A 14,243-nucleotide genomic window follows, 5' to 3' on the forward strand; every position below is an offset into this window, starting at 1 on the left:
GGGGCAGTGAACACTGTTCTGCCAATTAAAAAAGTCATTAAAATGTTTAACATTTTATTGAATATTAAAACATGTATTTTTTTTTTTTTTTTTTTTTTTTTTTGGTACTGTATTTTCCGCACTATAAGATGCTTCGCAAAGCCTTCAATTTCCTCAAAAGCCGACAGTACGCTTAATAATCCAATGCGCCTTATAGACAAGTTTCCTGAGCGAAATATGGGCGGCGCCATTTTGGAAAAGTAAACAGTTTGTTGACTCATTTAACACCACAAAATCAAGCCAGAGGAACTCATGGAATCTCCAAAAACGGATTCACCACAACGTATATGAGGTTTTATGATTTTTCTTATCACTTCGTTGATCATTCGTGGACAAAATTATAGCAACCTGTCAGCCTGTGTTGACGTGAGGTATAGCTTGATTGGTCGGCCACTTGAGTGACCAAAATATACATTTGTCCAATGCAAAAGGGCTGACACAGATTTTGTTGTTACAAGGAAATACAACAAGGTTTGTACATATAAAAAAAAAAAATCGTATGTCAATCTTTTTTTATTGCAGATGTTGATCCCAATAAAACATTTGGACAACATGCATCCATTTCTTGCTTTATTTAAAACGATTAGTGCATGTGCAAAACAGGTCAATAAATCACATTTTATAAAATTATTGGAAAAATAGCATACGAGAATGGTATCAGACAGCAGAGCTCCGGAGCCTCGCCAACTCTCACCCGACATTACGGCCTCCTGACGGGCTTTCTCCTGCTGTCTTCGGTAATTACAGCCCCAAAAGCGTTAAATTAATTCTATTTTCTACTTCTTTTCTCCAGTAGGGGTGAACTCAATTAGAAATGCATTAGAGCTGTCCCGACTAGTCGACATAGTCGACGTCATCGATGACGTAAATCCGTCGACGAGCACAACATCCCGTCGACGGTTAATGAAGGGTTAAAAAAATATTTGAGTTAGAATGTCGGATGCTCTGTTTGCAAGCGGGGAAAGCGGCACAAAGCCAAAAAAAGCGCACCAGATTGTCCAAAACATTGCCTTATTTCAAAGAAACAAAGGAGAGTACACTCTTCTGTCCTGTCTCTTCAATGCCAAGCTTGGCTGCACGTCGGCCGTGAATGAACGCCTCAAGCGCCTTCACGCAGTTTAATTTTTTTTCTTTCATTTTTTGTACACCAGAGGGTGCTGTCGCCTTACTAAATAATAATGTTTCATTGACAATGGGCCTATTAGTGCTATTAGTATTGTTCTTAATGCTAATTGAAAGGTTTATTTCATGTTATGGTTTATTTTATGGTATAGAAAATTATATAAGGTTAAAAGGTCATAAATATATACAGTATATACAGTGATTGCACTCAAGGGAGAGATTGTCAATGATAAGGTAATAAGGTAAAGGCAATTCATATAGGCAATTCATTGATATATAAATAAGGTTTCAAAGGAAAAAGGTGAAAAGTTTTTGTTAATTTCTAATTGTGTTGCTTTATTTGTGTGCACCGTAGCTATTACAGTGTGTTTATATCAAGGATGGAATAAAAGTTGTAAACCATCAGTTTAAGAGACCATCTTTTCAATCGGGATGCTACACTAGTTAATTCTATCAGCATTTGAACTCATTGTTTATTTGTGATTTATTATTGTTATTTACGTGTTTATTTGTACTTTAATAAATAATTTGAGTGTTCCAATATGTTTTTTGTGAATTGATAAGCGTCAACAAAAATTTCATTGCTAAATTGGTAAAAAAAAAAAAAAAAGAAATTTAATTATTAGATTAGTCGACTAATCGTAAAAATAGTCGGCTGACTAATCGGGAGAAAATTAGTCGTTTGGGACAGCCCTAAAATGCATACACAAAGCTATATTAGCAGAAACAACTTACAGCCTTATGTGGGCCAAACCACAGCACAGCTATCCTCTATCCATGTCAGACGTTTGAGTCTGCTACTCGGTCATACATGGCGACAGTCTAGTCAGACCCAACGCTGGCACCTGAGTTCATTAAACAAAGTACAATACTTTTGGACTTTTGGGATATTTTGAGATTTGGGGGTACTTAAAGGGTTCCAATCCCAAAATTAAATTTGGGTTACGTAACCAGCGTAGGAACGGAACTCGGTTCGTAACCCGGGGAGTAATCGATTAACTCGAGTAATTTGATTAGAGAAAAGATTCAAATTGAATTTTGGTGCTTTGAGTATTCGTTTAACTAAAGTACCGTTGTAATGTTTCGTTTTGAAAGTGTTTGCATTTAGTTTGATTGATTTGGGTGGATACACTGCCGTCTAGTGGCAACATTGAGTATAGCAACACATTTCACATGACTGAATCCTGCTGCTCCCTGTTAAGACCAACATAAGATAAGTTTTTGATTGAGCTAATGTTTTTTTTTTTTAATGCATTCGTAATTATTTTAGAGGTATATTTAGCCATTTTTTTGTGGGAAAATGTGTTTGAACCATTTGTTAAGAGCATTTTATAGTCTTTAAGCTAGCGGACTTTTGCTATGTAAGTTAGCCAATTGTTCAATTCTTGTACTTAGAGCCTCATTTTTTTTTATACTGTTTGAGGCTCAGCTCAGGTATTTTAACTTTTCTATGTTCCTTATCCGATATTGCGAACTGACTAGTTCATTGATTAATCGATAGCTGCAGCCCTAATATGGATCAATATTGGTTAATTACGGCATGAAATTCCCTTTAGCGCAGCTCCATCTAGTGGTTGGATAACACAATCCCATGTCCTAATACTACCACTACTACTGCGCCTTATAATGCACCCTATATATGAAAAACGTTTTAAAATAGGCTATTCATTCAGGTTGTGCCTTATAGTGAGGAAAATATCGTATATTTTAAAAAAAAGAATTTTTCATTTTTATGAATTATTCTTGTCATTTTTTAAGTTTCTTTTTTAGATTAGGCTGCCTATTTCTCTGAACAAAAGTAAATGATTTGTAGTGAACAATTTTTTTCCAATTTGATGAAGTTCAATGGGATATTTTTCCGCGGAACGTCTTGCCACAACTCATTGGTTGTGGCAAAAATGACTCACTGACTCATGGGAGTTGAAAAACAGAAATACTGTACAAGTGATGAGCGAAACGGGCATCAGAGACATCACGCAATCAAGTCCTTGCAATGAAAAAAACCTGATTATCGCCGTGCGTGTGGATTTTACTTGAGCGTTAAGGACAGCACTTGCAGCCGCGTCGTTTCGTTGAGCTCATTTTATTCATTCTTCTCCTTTGTGTCGCTGGTAGGAAAGCCTGCAATTTTGATCATTTCCTTTACTTTGGTATTTTGTTGTCTGCTGGAGCAAAAAAAGATGCTGCAAGCCAGGGTAGGATTGAGAAAAAGCATTTACAATTCATACAGTCCCAAATGGAGTTGAAACAATTACACTCACGCTGCCTGCTACGGGTGGCATGTCAAGGCTGTAAGTGGCATATTAATGTTATGCGAGGCATTTTAAAGGTACGGGTGGCCAAACAACTCCAATTCATGCGCTTATACTGAAAATAATGGGTTTCAAATCAGTGGCTGTGGTATAAGAATGACAAACTGGTGTAAATGCTCTTACAAAATCCATGAGATTTAAAAAAAAAAGTAGAGATTTGACCGAAAATTCGGCGCCGACAACCTTCGGCCAAAAATAGCTAAAATTGCATTTTCGTTTTTTGGTTAAATGGCCGAAAGTTTACCACCGAAAAGTGTGAACAACCTTTGTCTTTTTGCGATGACATGATTAAAAAATGGCGAGCTAACACTACCGGCTCACCAACATGTCTGCAGTTTGGCAGTATTTTGAGTGACCAAAAAGATATAGAAATGATTAAATGAAGGAAAATAAAATACATTTGCTTCATTGGTGCTACACGCTGGTTCTAAAGTTGCTTGCCATTGATATCCCGCGTCACATCGAGTATAGCGTACAGTTTGAGCCCGTGCGTGAGTAGTTTGGAGTTTAATCAAGTGAACAGCAATGTTGTTTTTGGCAGCCCTTTTAAGTTTCGTTTTAGTCTTAGTCTTTTGGACGATAATATTTATTAATCTGTCATATATTAGTCATCTCAAAATGTGTTGGTCTTCATCTAGTTTTTGTTGACTGAAGGAATCAGGACCATCTTGCCAGATTGCCGGAATCACGCCAGCCGAACCGCCGGACCCGCGCTGGCGCGGCTCCAACGACCCAGGCCGGCAAAACTCCGGCCAAAAGGCCAAACTCCGCTCGTTCACCTTAGTCTTAACCCCTTATACTGACTCCATTTTGAAAGCTGGAAAAAGGCTTCGAAGCACAAGTTGATAATTTATTCTGAGTCGACATCAATCATACAGCACAGAGGGACCAAGGCCACCATATCGCAAATCAACAAAAGTTTCCCGAGAAAAAAAATGACAATGCTTAAAAATTGTCTTTTGAAGGCTCTCGTGGGGTGGGCCGTGGGCAGGAAGAAGGGTGTGTTTGGGCGTTGTTTCGGATTATTGTCTTTTTGTGGATTGGACATGAGGATTCGGGAGTTACTGTTGTCAGGGCAACGAGGGTTGTGGATTTTGCCACCCCAGCGTCAAAGGGGCTCTTAGTCTTGTCAGTCGTGGTATGAGTTGTATATCGGGCATTCCTTGTGTTGGGACAGGGCGTCCCGCCATTTGTTCTGGACTGTCTGGAAGAACTGATTGCGAGAGTTGGTAGTGCAGACGTGGGCTTGTAGATGTCAGGGTCAATCTTGCGCAGTCAGTTGCATGACGCACACGTTGGGCTTCCGAGATAGGGGTCATGTATCTCTTATGCCCTGTATTCTGCTTGTTTTCCTTAAACTGTGGTAAAAGTGCTCTTAATTTTATATTGGGTGTGTTATAATATAAACAGTCAAACAGTAAATACTAGAAACAAAACTATTCCCTGATTGATTATATTAAGTGTGATGGAGTAAAACAACCCTTAGCAAAAACCCCAGTCTCGGACGAGCACTCACTTAGACATTTTTTTATGAAGAACAAACTCATATTAAAAGCTTGAAAAAAATAATTAATTAGTTCAAAAGTACAACTCTTTAGCATTCAGAAAAAGTAAAAGAAATGAATAAAAACATTGTGGTGGTCAGTAGAGGTGTGCAAAATTTCCGATTCTTAGATTATTCGCGATTCGGCCGTGGAAGATTCGAAAACGATTCACAAACATCCAAATTCCGATTATTGAAATATGCCAAGTAAAGCGGAAGTACAACACACTCAGCGCGCCGCGCGGTCAATGAGCAACGGAGCGAGAGTAGCTAAACATCATGCTTCTCGTTACCCGGCCCCTCGGGTAATGCCAATGCTCAACTCACGGCTCCAGCTCAACTCATGCCACGAGATAAAAAAAACACAACAACATACCTGAAGCTGCTACAAAAGTACGTCATCCACATAATGTTACGGTAGATATCATTTATATAAGACTAGATGCACTACGGTAGCGGTTGTGTTTGCAGCACATCTACAAAAAGCTAGATGCAGACGTAGTAAACGGCCGCCATCTTAAAGCAGTACACTTCTCTGCAAGGCTGTTGTAGCGAACCTTCCAAGCAAACCTAATTAACTTTTTATCTAAAATACTCCTAAATCGGTAAAATATTGACTTGACTCTATCTTTAAAATAGTTTTAAAACTTTCACATGTCGAAAGTTGACAAAAGGGAAATTATGGATTAACGGGAGCAATTTTAACAACTTTAACGGTTGATTCACAACATTAAATTAATTGAATGTAGTTTAAAGCTGCTGATACAGAATGGGGACTGGAGTTTTTTATTTATTGTTATTTTTGTATATTTGTTTACTGCTGTATGTTAACTTGATACTGAAATAGTAGTTTGGTTTAGCCTGAGAGTATTTTTGAACAATTTTGGAACAAATGTACAAAATATTAAAAAAAAAAAAAAAAAAAAAAAAAAAGGGGTGCATCAATAATCGTTTTAGAATCGAATCGGACCATCTGAATCGTAATCGTAATCGAATCGTCAGGTGCCCAAAGATTCCCAGCTCTAGTGGTCAGTAAATGTTACTTTTATAGAGCAAGTTTTTTTCTGAAGAAAAAAATATGGAATCACTCCATTTTGACTAGAAAATACAGACACACCCAGTCAATTTCCTTTCCTTAATTAGGCCCCTGCCTCAAATTATATCTGCTCGTTAGTCAGCAGTTCAAAACAGTGCCGTTATCACACCTGAAGACTGTACACAAGAAAGGCCGCCCGTCTCATCAGACCATAGGACAGGGTTCCAGTAATCCATGTGCTTTGTTGATATGTCTTCAGCAAACTGTTTGCGGGCTTTCTTGTGTACCGTCTTCAGAAGAGGCTTCCTCCTGGGGTGACAGCCATGCACAGCAATTTGATGTATGGTCTGAGCACTAACAGGCTGACCCCCCACCTCTTCAATCTCTGCAGAAATGCTGACAGCACTCCTGTAACGAGTCACATGACATTTTGGAGGGAAAATGACAAGCAGTACTCAATTTGGACAGTCAGAGATGTACGTAGTTCCCATGCGGTGTACTCACTTTTGTTGCCAGGGGTTTAGATATTAATGGCTATATTTTGAGTTATTTTGAGGGGAAAATAACTATTATATAAGCTGCACACAGACTACTTCCCATTGTGTCAAAGTGTCATTTTGTCAGTGTTTTCCCATGAAGATATACTTCAATATCAGCAGAAATGCGAGGGGTGTACTCACTTTTCTGATACACTGTATATGCAATGAGATTTTCAGCCACCCCCATTAATCTCCGCGTATGTCGGGGCTAGAACTCCTCACTCGCCTGGCTCTCGATGGATTCCACAAGAAAACACAGTATTATTTTTAAGTAGTAGGAGAGATTGTGATAGCCTTGTAAAGAGCTTTATTAGTTTCAGTGAAAACGGAATAGTTTTTTGTTGTGAACTACAGTTCCACACAAACGTACATCGAGATCTCATTTGGCTTGGCAATTGGAGGCGTGAGACCCATTTTTAAAGCGACGTGTGTGTGTGTCTACGTCCAATGAACAGAATGCTATAACGCAAGGGCGTAAGTTTGCATTGGGACGGCAGGGATAAAGCCTTACCAACTTTTTAGAATGCCCAAATTGTCCCCACCAACCTTTAAGCAACCTTATTTTCATTATATCATGAATTCTACGGGTGTGACAAAATATCGAAATGGTGATATCTCGTGATACTTAGTATCCTAAAAGGTTATCGATATGCTCCTGCAAGAATCTAGATGTCATTTAAAAAGTTATAACCCGAACCAATAAGTTTCTACCAAAATCTTCCACCATAATAGTGTGTCAGTTAACTCTAAGGCTGCCTTGACAGTGCTCGACACCCAATCCATTTAGACTGGGAACGTTCGTTCATTCGAAACCAGAGCATTCGCAGTCATTCCGTCAGATTTTCAGGGCATTTACAGGTCACTTGCTGTTCATTTTAGAGCATTTCCAGGTCATTTCCTGTTGAGTTTGTGTCACTGCCTATTCATTGGGGTGATTCCCAGGTCACTTGCTGTTTTGTAACGCAAAATAAACAGGAAGTGACCTATGAAATACCGCAAAATCAACAGGAAGTAACTGAAAATCAACAGGTAAATGGCCCAATATTACCTCATTGCCTGGCTTTGGCTGCCAATGACGGCCATAGACGTTCAGTCCGTTTGAAGTGGGAGGGATGACAGCGAATGAACGAATTCATTCGCTGCCACCCTTCCAGTTCAAATGGATTGGACGTCTACTAGTGATAAACTCATTCCGATTCACAGCAGAAGCTTGTTTTTCTGTTTATTAGTTGTTTGTAGAATATCCTAGAATGATCTCCTGACCAATGTATTGATAATCGTTGTATTGCCATATCGTCAGGTCATCGTTATCGTGAGCTTTGTATCGCAAACCGTATCGTATCGTGAGGTACCAAGAGGTTCCCACTCCTAATGAATTCAGTTATATAGGTGAATTAGATTGTCTTTCCATATGTTGTACGGATAGAACTGACCCAACCATAATTAAGTGAATTATTTTCATTATGTTCAGACTACTGATATTTACCCCCGTGCCAGTCAATTTTTTTCCCCCTCAAACGCACGTTTGATTGACTGATGAAGTAAAAAGACGTCAATGTTGTGGAGGTGGGGAACACACCACTAACACCAGTACAAAGCTGCTTAGAGAGGTGTCCTCCTGTATGTGTATTCTAGGGCTGTCCCAAATGACAAATTTTCTCCCGATTAATCAACCGACTATTTTTATGGTTAGTCGACTAATCTAATAATTCCCCCCCCCCCCCCCTTTTTTCTACTAATTTAGCAATGAAAGTTTTGTTGACGCTTATCAATTCACAAAAAACATATTGGAACACTTAAATTATTTATTAAAGTACAAATAAACACGTAAATAACAATAATAAATCACAAATAAACAATGAGTTCAAATGCTGATAGAATTAACTAGTGTAGCATCCCGATTGGAAAGATGGTCTCTTAAACTGATGGTTTACAACTTATTCCATCCTTGATGTAAACACACTGTAAGAGCTCTGGTGCACACAAATAAAACAACACCATTAGAAATTAACAAAAACTTTTCACCTTTTTCCTTTTAAACCTTATTTATATATATCAATGAATTGCCTATATGAATTGCCTTTACCTTAAATTATTACCTTATCATTGACAATCTCTCCCTTGAGTGCAATCACTGTATATACTGTATATATTTATGACCTTTTAACCTTATCTAATTTTCTACACCATAAAATAAACCACAACATGAAATAAACCTTTCAATTAGCATTGAGAACAATACTAATAGCACTTATAGGCCCATTGTCAATGAAACATCATTATTTAGTAAGGCGACAGTACCCTCTGGTGTACAAAAAATGAAAAAAAAAAAAAAAAATGTACAAACTGGGTGACGGCGTTTGGTGTTTATTCACGGCCGACGTGCAGCCAAGCTTGGCATTGAAGAGACAGGACAGAAGGAGTGTACCCTCCTTTGTTTCTTTGAAATAAGTTAATGTTTTGGACACTCTGGTTCGCTTTTTTTGGCTTTGTACCGCTTTCCCCGCTTGCATACAGAGCATCCGACATTCTGAACTTTCCACGCATATATTTTTTAAACCCTTCATCAACCGTCGACGGGATGTTGTGCTCGTCGTCGGATTTACGTCATCGATGACGTCAACTATGTCGACAAGTCGGGAAAGCTCTAGTGCATTCTACTTACTGGTGCACGATAATTATTGGTCCGATAATTATCGGTCTGATAATAGAAATTAGGATGTCATACCGATAAATCCAATAACATTATTAATAGGACCAATAATATGTACTGTGCTGGCACACTAGCATGGGAAAGCAGTTGACCATTTGCGGGGCATTGCTCCCACCAGCTGGTCAGAATAATTCAATGCACCTATTTTTTGTTACAGTAGTTTGGTTCAATCACATACACATTGCGGTGTTTAGCGGTAGCATTGACAGTCGTGAATGCTTTCTGTTACGTTTCCGCCTCGGAAATGTATGTAAGTATTTGATGTTTACTATAACATATGGATGTGCAACATATGTTTACTTCTGTGGTGAAGGGTCATATGTCCAGAACTTAATAAGTTATTGTGTTATAGAAGCCAGCCAATGCTTTAGTAGCTCAAGCTAGTGTGCTATGCTATACATATAATAGTTGTGTATATAAGTGTATTTTGCAGTTTGTTGTATATTGAGTATTGAATATGTGTATTTTTCTGTTGTACTTTCACAATATTAAGAGGAGGGTCTTCCCATAAAATCAAGAAAAGACCAAGCCTTGTGGTTTATGGAAGTGCAGTCATTTTTAGATGGCTGTCGGGCAGTGCAGAAGTGAAACGCACTGTTTTGTTAATTATCATTATGAAAAAATTGGTGGGATCAAAGGCAAATCTATGTTGAATCCACCACGAGTTTTTTTTTAAAAAAAAAAAACCTCCAGGTGTTCAAAAACCCAGGTTATACATTTTAAAAATTATATATTTATTATCGGTGATTGATATCGGTATCGGCTTTGAGGAGCAGGAAGTTATCGATATCGGTATTGGTTCCAAAAATGGATATTGTGCACCCCTAATTCTACTGTTAATGTTAATTAAACAGTGAGAAATGTAGTGAACCGAGGTTTACCACTTTCTCCCCAATGTTCATTTTTATTTGATTTATGTGGTCTTAAAGCAGCCCAAAGGAGCTTTCTTTTTTTTTTTTAATGCTGAGTTTGGCTTTGCTTGTGGACCAAAGCAGTAGTGTTTTACCTGAAGGAAGGCTCCATTTTTATTTATTTTTGTTATTCCCTGACCAAGAAGTTGTTTCAGTTGTATTTAATTTCACTATTTAGAAAATTTTAAGTCTTAAACTGTGTATGACACCAAAAAGCATGTTAATTTCATATTTCATATGGTGTTTTATGCTCCTGAATGAAATGGAACGCTTGGATGTGTGTGGAAGCCATCATTTTATATACTCAATTTTTGAATCTCGCGCCATGAAAACGAGTAACGAAAATGAATAATGTCCTGTTTTGAGGAAGAATGCGAATGTGACGTCACCCGGGTCAGCATTTCACAATACAGCAATGCTTTATAGTGTGCAGATGGACTGCGGATTCAGCTGATTTTGCGGATTAATTTGTTTATTTGAGAGCGCTACACACGGCTTATTGCCCTGTTCGCGTGCCCGGTGTTCTGTCAAATTTTCAACCCCATCAGAAATTGCAAGTTCGTGTTAAAAATGGAGAGACAGCGAGAACCAAAAGTGGTATTTGCCATGTGGAGAATTTTTTTTTTTTGGCCATGTGGAGATTTTTTTTTTGGCCATGTGGAGGGGAAAAAAATTTGCCATGGGGAAAATTTTTTTTCCATGTGGAGTAATTTTTTTTTTGCCATGTGGGGGGAAAAAAATGCCATGTGGAGAGAAAAAATTGCCTTGTGGAAACATTTTTTTTTTTTTTTTTTGCCATGTAGGGGAAAAATTTTTTGCCATGTGGGAATTTTTGTTGTTGCCATTTTGCCATGTGGCATTTTTTTTGCCACATGGTTTTCGGCCCTGCTGTAAAAATGGCCGTGAATACAGCGATTACAAAGTAAACACTACAAACTTTCTTTGAATAAAAGACTATTTACCTATGTTTGATCATGGACGGAAATGTAGAAAAGTTCTCCTTAAACACATCCTGCCGTGTTAGCTGCACAACAACTGCACGACGTTCTCCGTTCACTTCTTCGCCGTGTAGTAAGACATTATTTTACGCCATATTCGTGTTGACCACGTGGCAGCTTCGTGCTCCTCCGATGTCCGGCGGTACTCTCCAGCTGCTTCCCCTGCGAGCTCTCCTGTATCAACTTGTTTTCCTAGCCCAACATTTTTATTTCTCGGCCGTCGATCATAAAAAGGTAGCATACGTTCGGGCTTCAGATGTGGTGTGTTTACGAGCCGTAACTCAACATTTTTTTTTTTCCTGGTAGATTGTTAAGATGAAACATGGCGAAGTCATCTGTCAGGCCCTCATCTGGTGTTTGAATTTTTCAGGCCTGCTTGCTTTCCACCAATATTGTCTCAGCCTCTCATCTTTCCGTGCATGTTTGCCTTCTCAAAGTCATTTCAGAAGCTCTTTCCTCATACTTGACTCGACGGACTCCATCCCTCTCACGTTACGCGGTATAAATGAGCCGACTCTCAGCCGCTAATCCATATTACATCAGAACAATGTATGAGTAATCACGCTGTACTGGGGGGAAAAAAAAGACAATTCTGTGAAAGGTTCTGCGCAGGTTGTTTTTGAAGTTCCGAACTTGATGAAAAAGAGCCCCTGCGTTCTCTCAAGGGATCCAATTTAACGACTAATGGATGCGCGTTTTGCGCCCCGGAACACCTACAAAGATCCGAGTCGGAATATTCCTCACGAAAAAAGCCACGTCTCATGCTGATGAGCTTTGAAGGCGGACTAGGAAATGGCGATTTCACCGTTTGATGACGACGGCACTTCTTCTTTTTGAGCTCAAATCCAATCTGATGCCATCCTTGAACCAAACATTGAATTTAGTGTGCGTTATCGCCATCGGAGGGATTTATGAGCGAAAAATACACTACTCCAAAACCCCCCCAAAAAAACAAAAACAAAAAAGGAACACTAAACAACACGTTATACATTTGTATGAATTAAATATTTTCTTAAATACCTAATCCTTTCTATAGTTGTATGTGCTGACTACAAAATCACACCAAAATTATCAATGAAAATCAAATATAGGTCTGCCACTATCGATTATTTCCGTCGTCGATTAATCTATCTACTAGTTAGTTGGAATAATCTAGTAATTGGATTGTGAACATTTAATGTGTTGCAGAATACATTTTTGGAGATGTAAAACAAAGGCTTGCTAAGATTGAGCTTTCAAAAGAGCATTCAATGTGAATAAAAAAATAAAAGTCCCAAGTGTGTCTTCACACTGCTGAATTGCACTTTCATTTGAAAATAAATGAGGATCTAAGTACAACAAGAGAACACTTGGCTAACTTGCATAGCAAAAGTCCACTAGCTTAAATGCTACAAAATGCTAACGTAGTTTTTCAATGCTCTAAACAAATCATTCAATCACATATGCCCACAAAGAACTGCTAAATATACTTCTAAACTAAATAACGAATGTATAAACAGACATATCGCCTAAAAAACAAAACAAAAAAACTTTATGTTGGTCTTAACAGGGAGCAGTTGGATTCAGCCATGTAACTGTTTTTTTTTTTTTTTTTTTTTTACAATGCTCTTAAATCGTTCAAACACATATTCCCACAAAAAAAGACCAAATATACAGTGTATTACAAAGTGAGTACACCCCTCGCATTTCTGCAGATATTTACTTATATCTTTTCACGAGACAACACTGACAAAAAGACACTTTGACAAAATGAAAAGTAGTCTGTGTGCAGCTTATATAATAGAGTTCATTTATTTTCCCCTTAAAATATAGCCATTAATATCTAAACCCCTGGCAACAAAAGTGAGTGCACCGCATGGGAACTACGTACATCCCCAAATGTCCAAATTGAGTAGCAGAGATTGAAGAGGAGGGCGGGTCATTCCTGCCACCATGCTTGACTTTAGGCATGACACACTTATCTTTGTACTCCTCACCTGGTCGCTGCCACACATGCTCGAGACCATCGGAACCCAACAAATTAATCTTCGTCCCATCAGACCATAGGACATGGTTCCAGTAATCCATGTGCTCTGTTTACATGTTTTGAGCAAACGGTTTGCGGGCTTTCTTGTGTACAATCTTCAGAAGAGGCTTCCTCCTGGAGTGACAGCCATGCACACCAATTTGATGTATGGTCTGAGCACTAACATGCTGACCCCCCACCTCTTCTGTTTGCTGTTTTTGCCTTGCTGTCTGATCGCTGTCGACTTGGAATAAATGATCAACTTGCATTTCGAAGCCTTTTTCCAGCTTTTAAGATGGAGTCAGGAGGCCTGTCGCGATAGCAAATTTTAGTGTGCGATAATTATTCTCATAAATTATATGCGATATTATTGCGCCCCCCCCAATTTTTTTAACCAATTTACAATAACAGTGCGAATACAGTATATATTAATAGATCAAGTACACCCATTTAAACACGATAAATATTTACTCTTAAATTCAAATATACTTTTTAAGAAATCACAACTAAAAACAATAGACCCTGCCTCTTAAGTAAAAAACAACAATATTGGTACTGCACAGAAACACAGAATAAATAAAATGTGTTTAAAAAAAAAAAAATGCACTTAATAACTTAAGCATTTCGGAAAATGAAAACTTTTCCCCTCATAGCTTCTGCAATGGTGTTCCATAGGGATGCAACGATACAGTTAAGTCATGGTTCGGTACGAATTTTGATATGGGGGACACGATTTTCGATCCGATTCAATATTTAATGCTCTGTTAAAAAAAATAACAATTGTATTTTTTTTTTGCTAACGAGCAAAAATTAAATTGCCATCATATAAACATGCATTTTAGTGCATAATATTTACGTGCTTACTTCTTACTGATATGAAAATTTGTATAAAAGTGCTGAGAACAATCTTTACTGTTTGTAAAGTGAGGCAGGGCACACCGCTGATTGCTACAGCTCTCTTAGCAACTAGGTTTACTACATGAGCCAGACATCCTATTTATGGTCCGAATCCATCTGTGTCACGT

At 38.3% G+C, this 14,243-nt stretch overlaps 1 protein-coding gene across 1 annotated transcript in view; it reads left to right on the forward strand.

Moving 5' to 3' along the window:
• Window positions 1-14,243, forward strand: part of LOC130917406 (neurobeachin-like) — a 572,897-nt gene that overhangs the window by 917 nt on the left and 557,737 nt on the right. The window lies entirely within an intron of this gene.

The sequence above is a fragment of the Corythoichthys intestinalis genome, chromosome 6 (assembly GCF_030265065.1).
Source record: "Corythoichthys intestinalis isolate RoL2023-P3 chromosome 6, ASM3026506v1, whole genome shotgun sequence".
NCBI lineage: Eukaryota > Metazoa > Chordata > Actinopteri > Syngnathiformes > Syngnathidae > Corythoichthys > Corythoichthys intestinalis.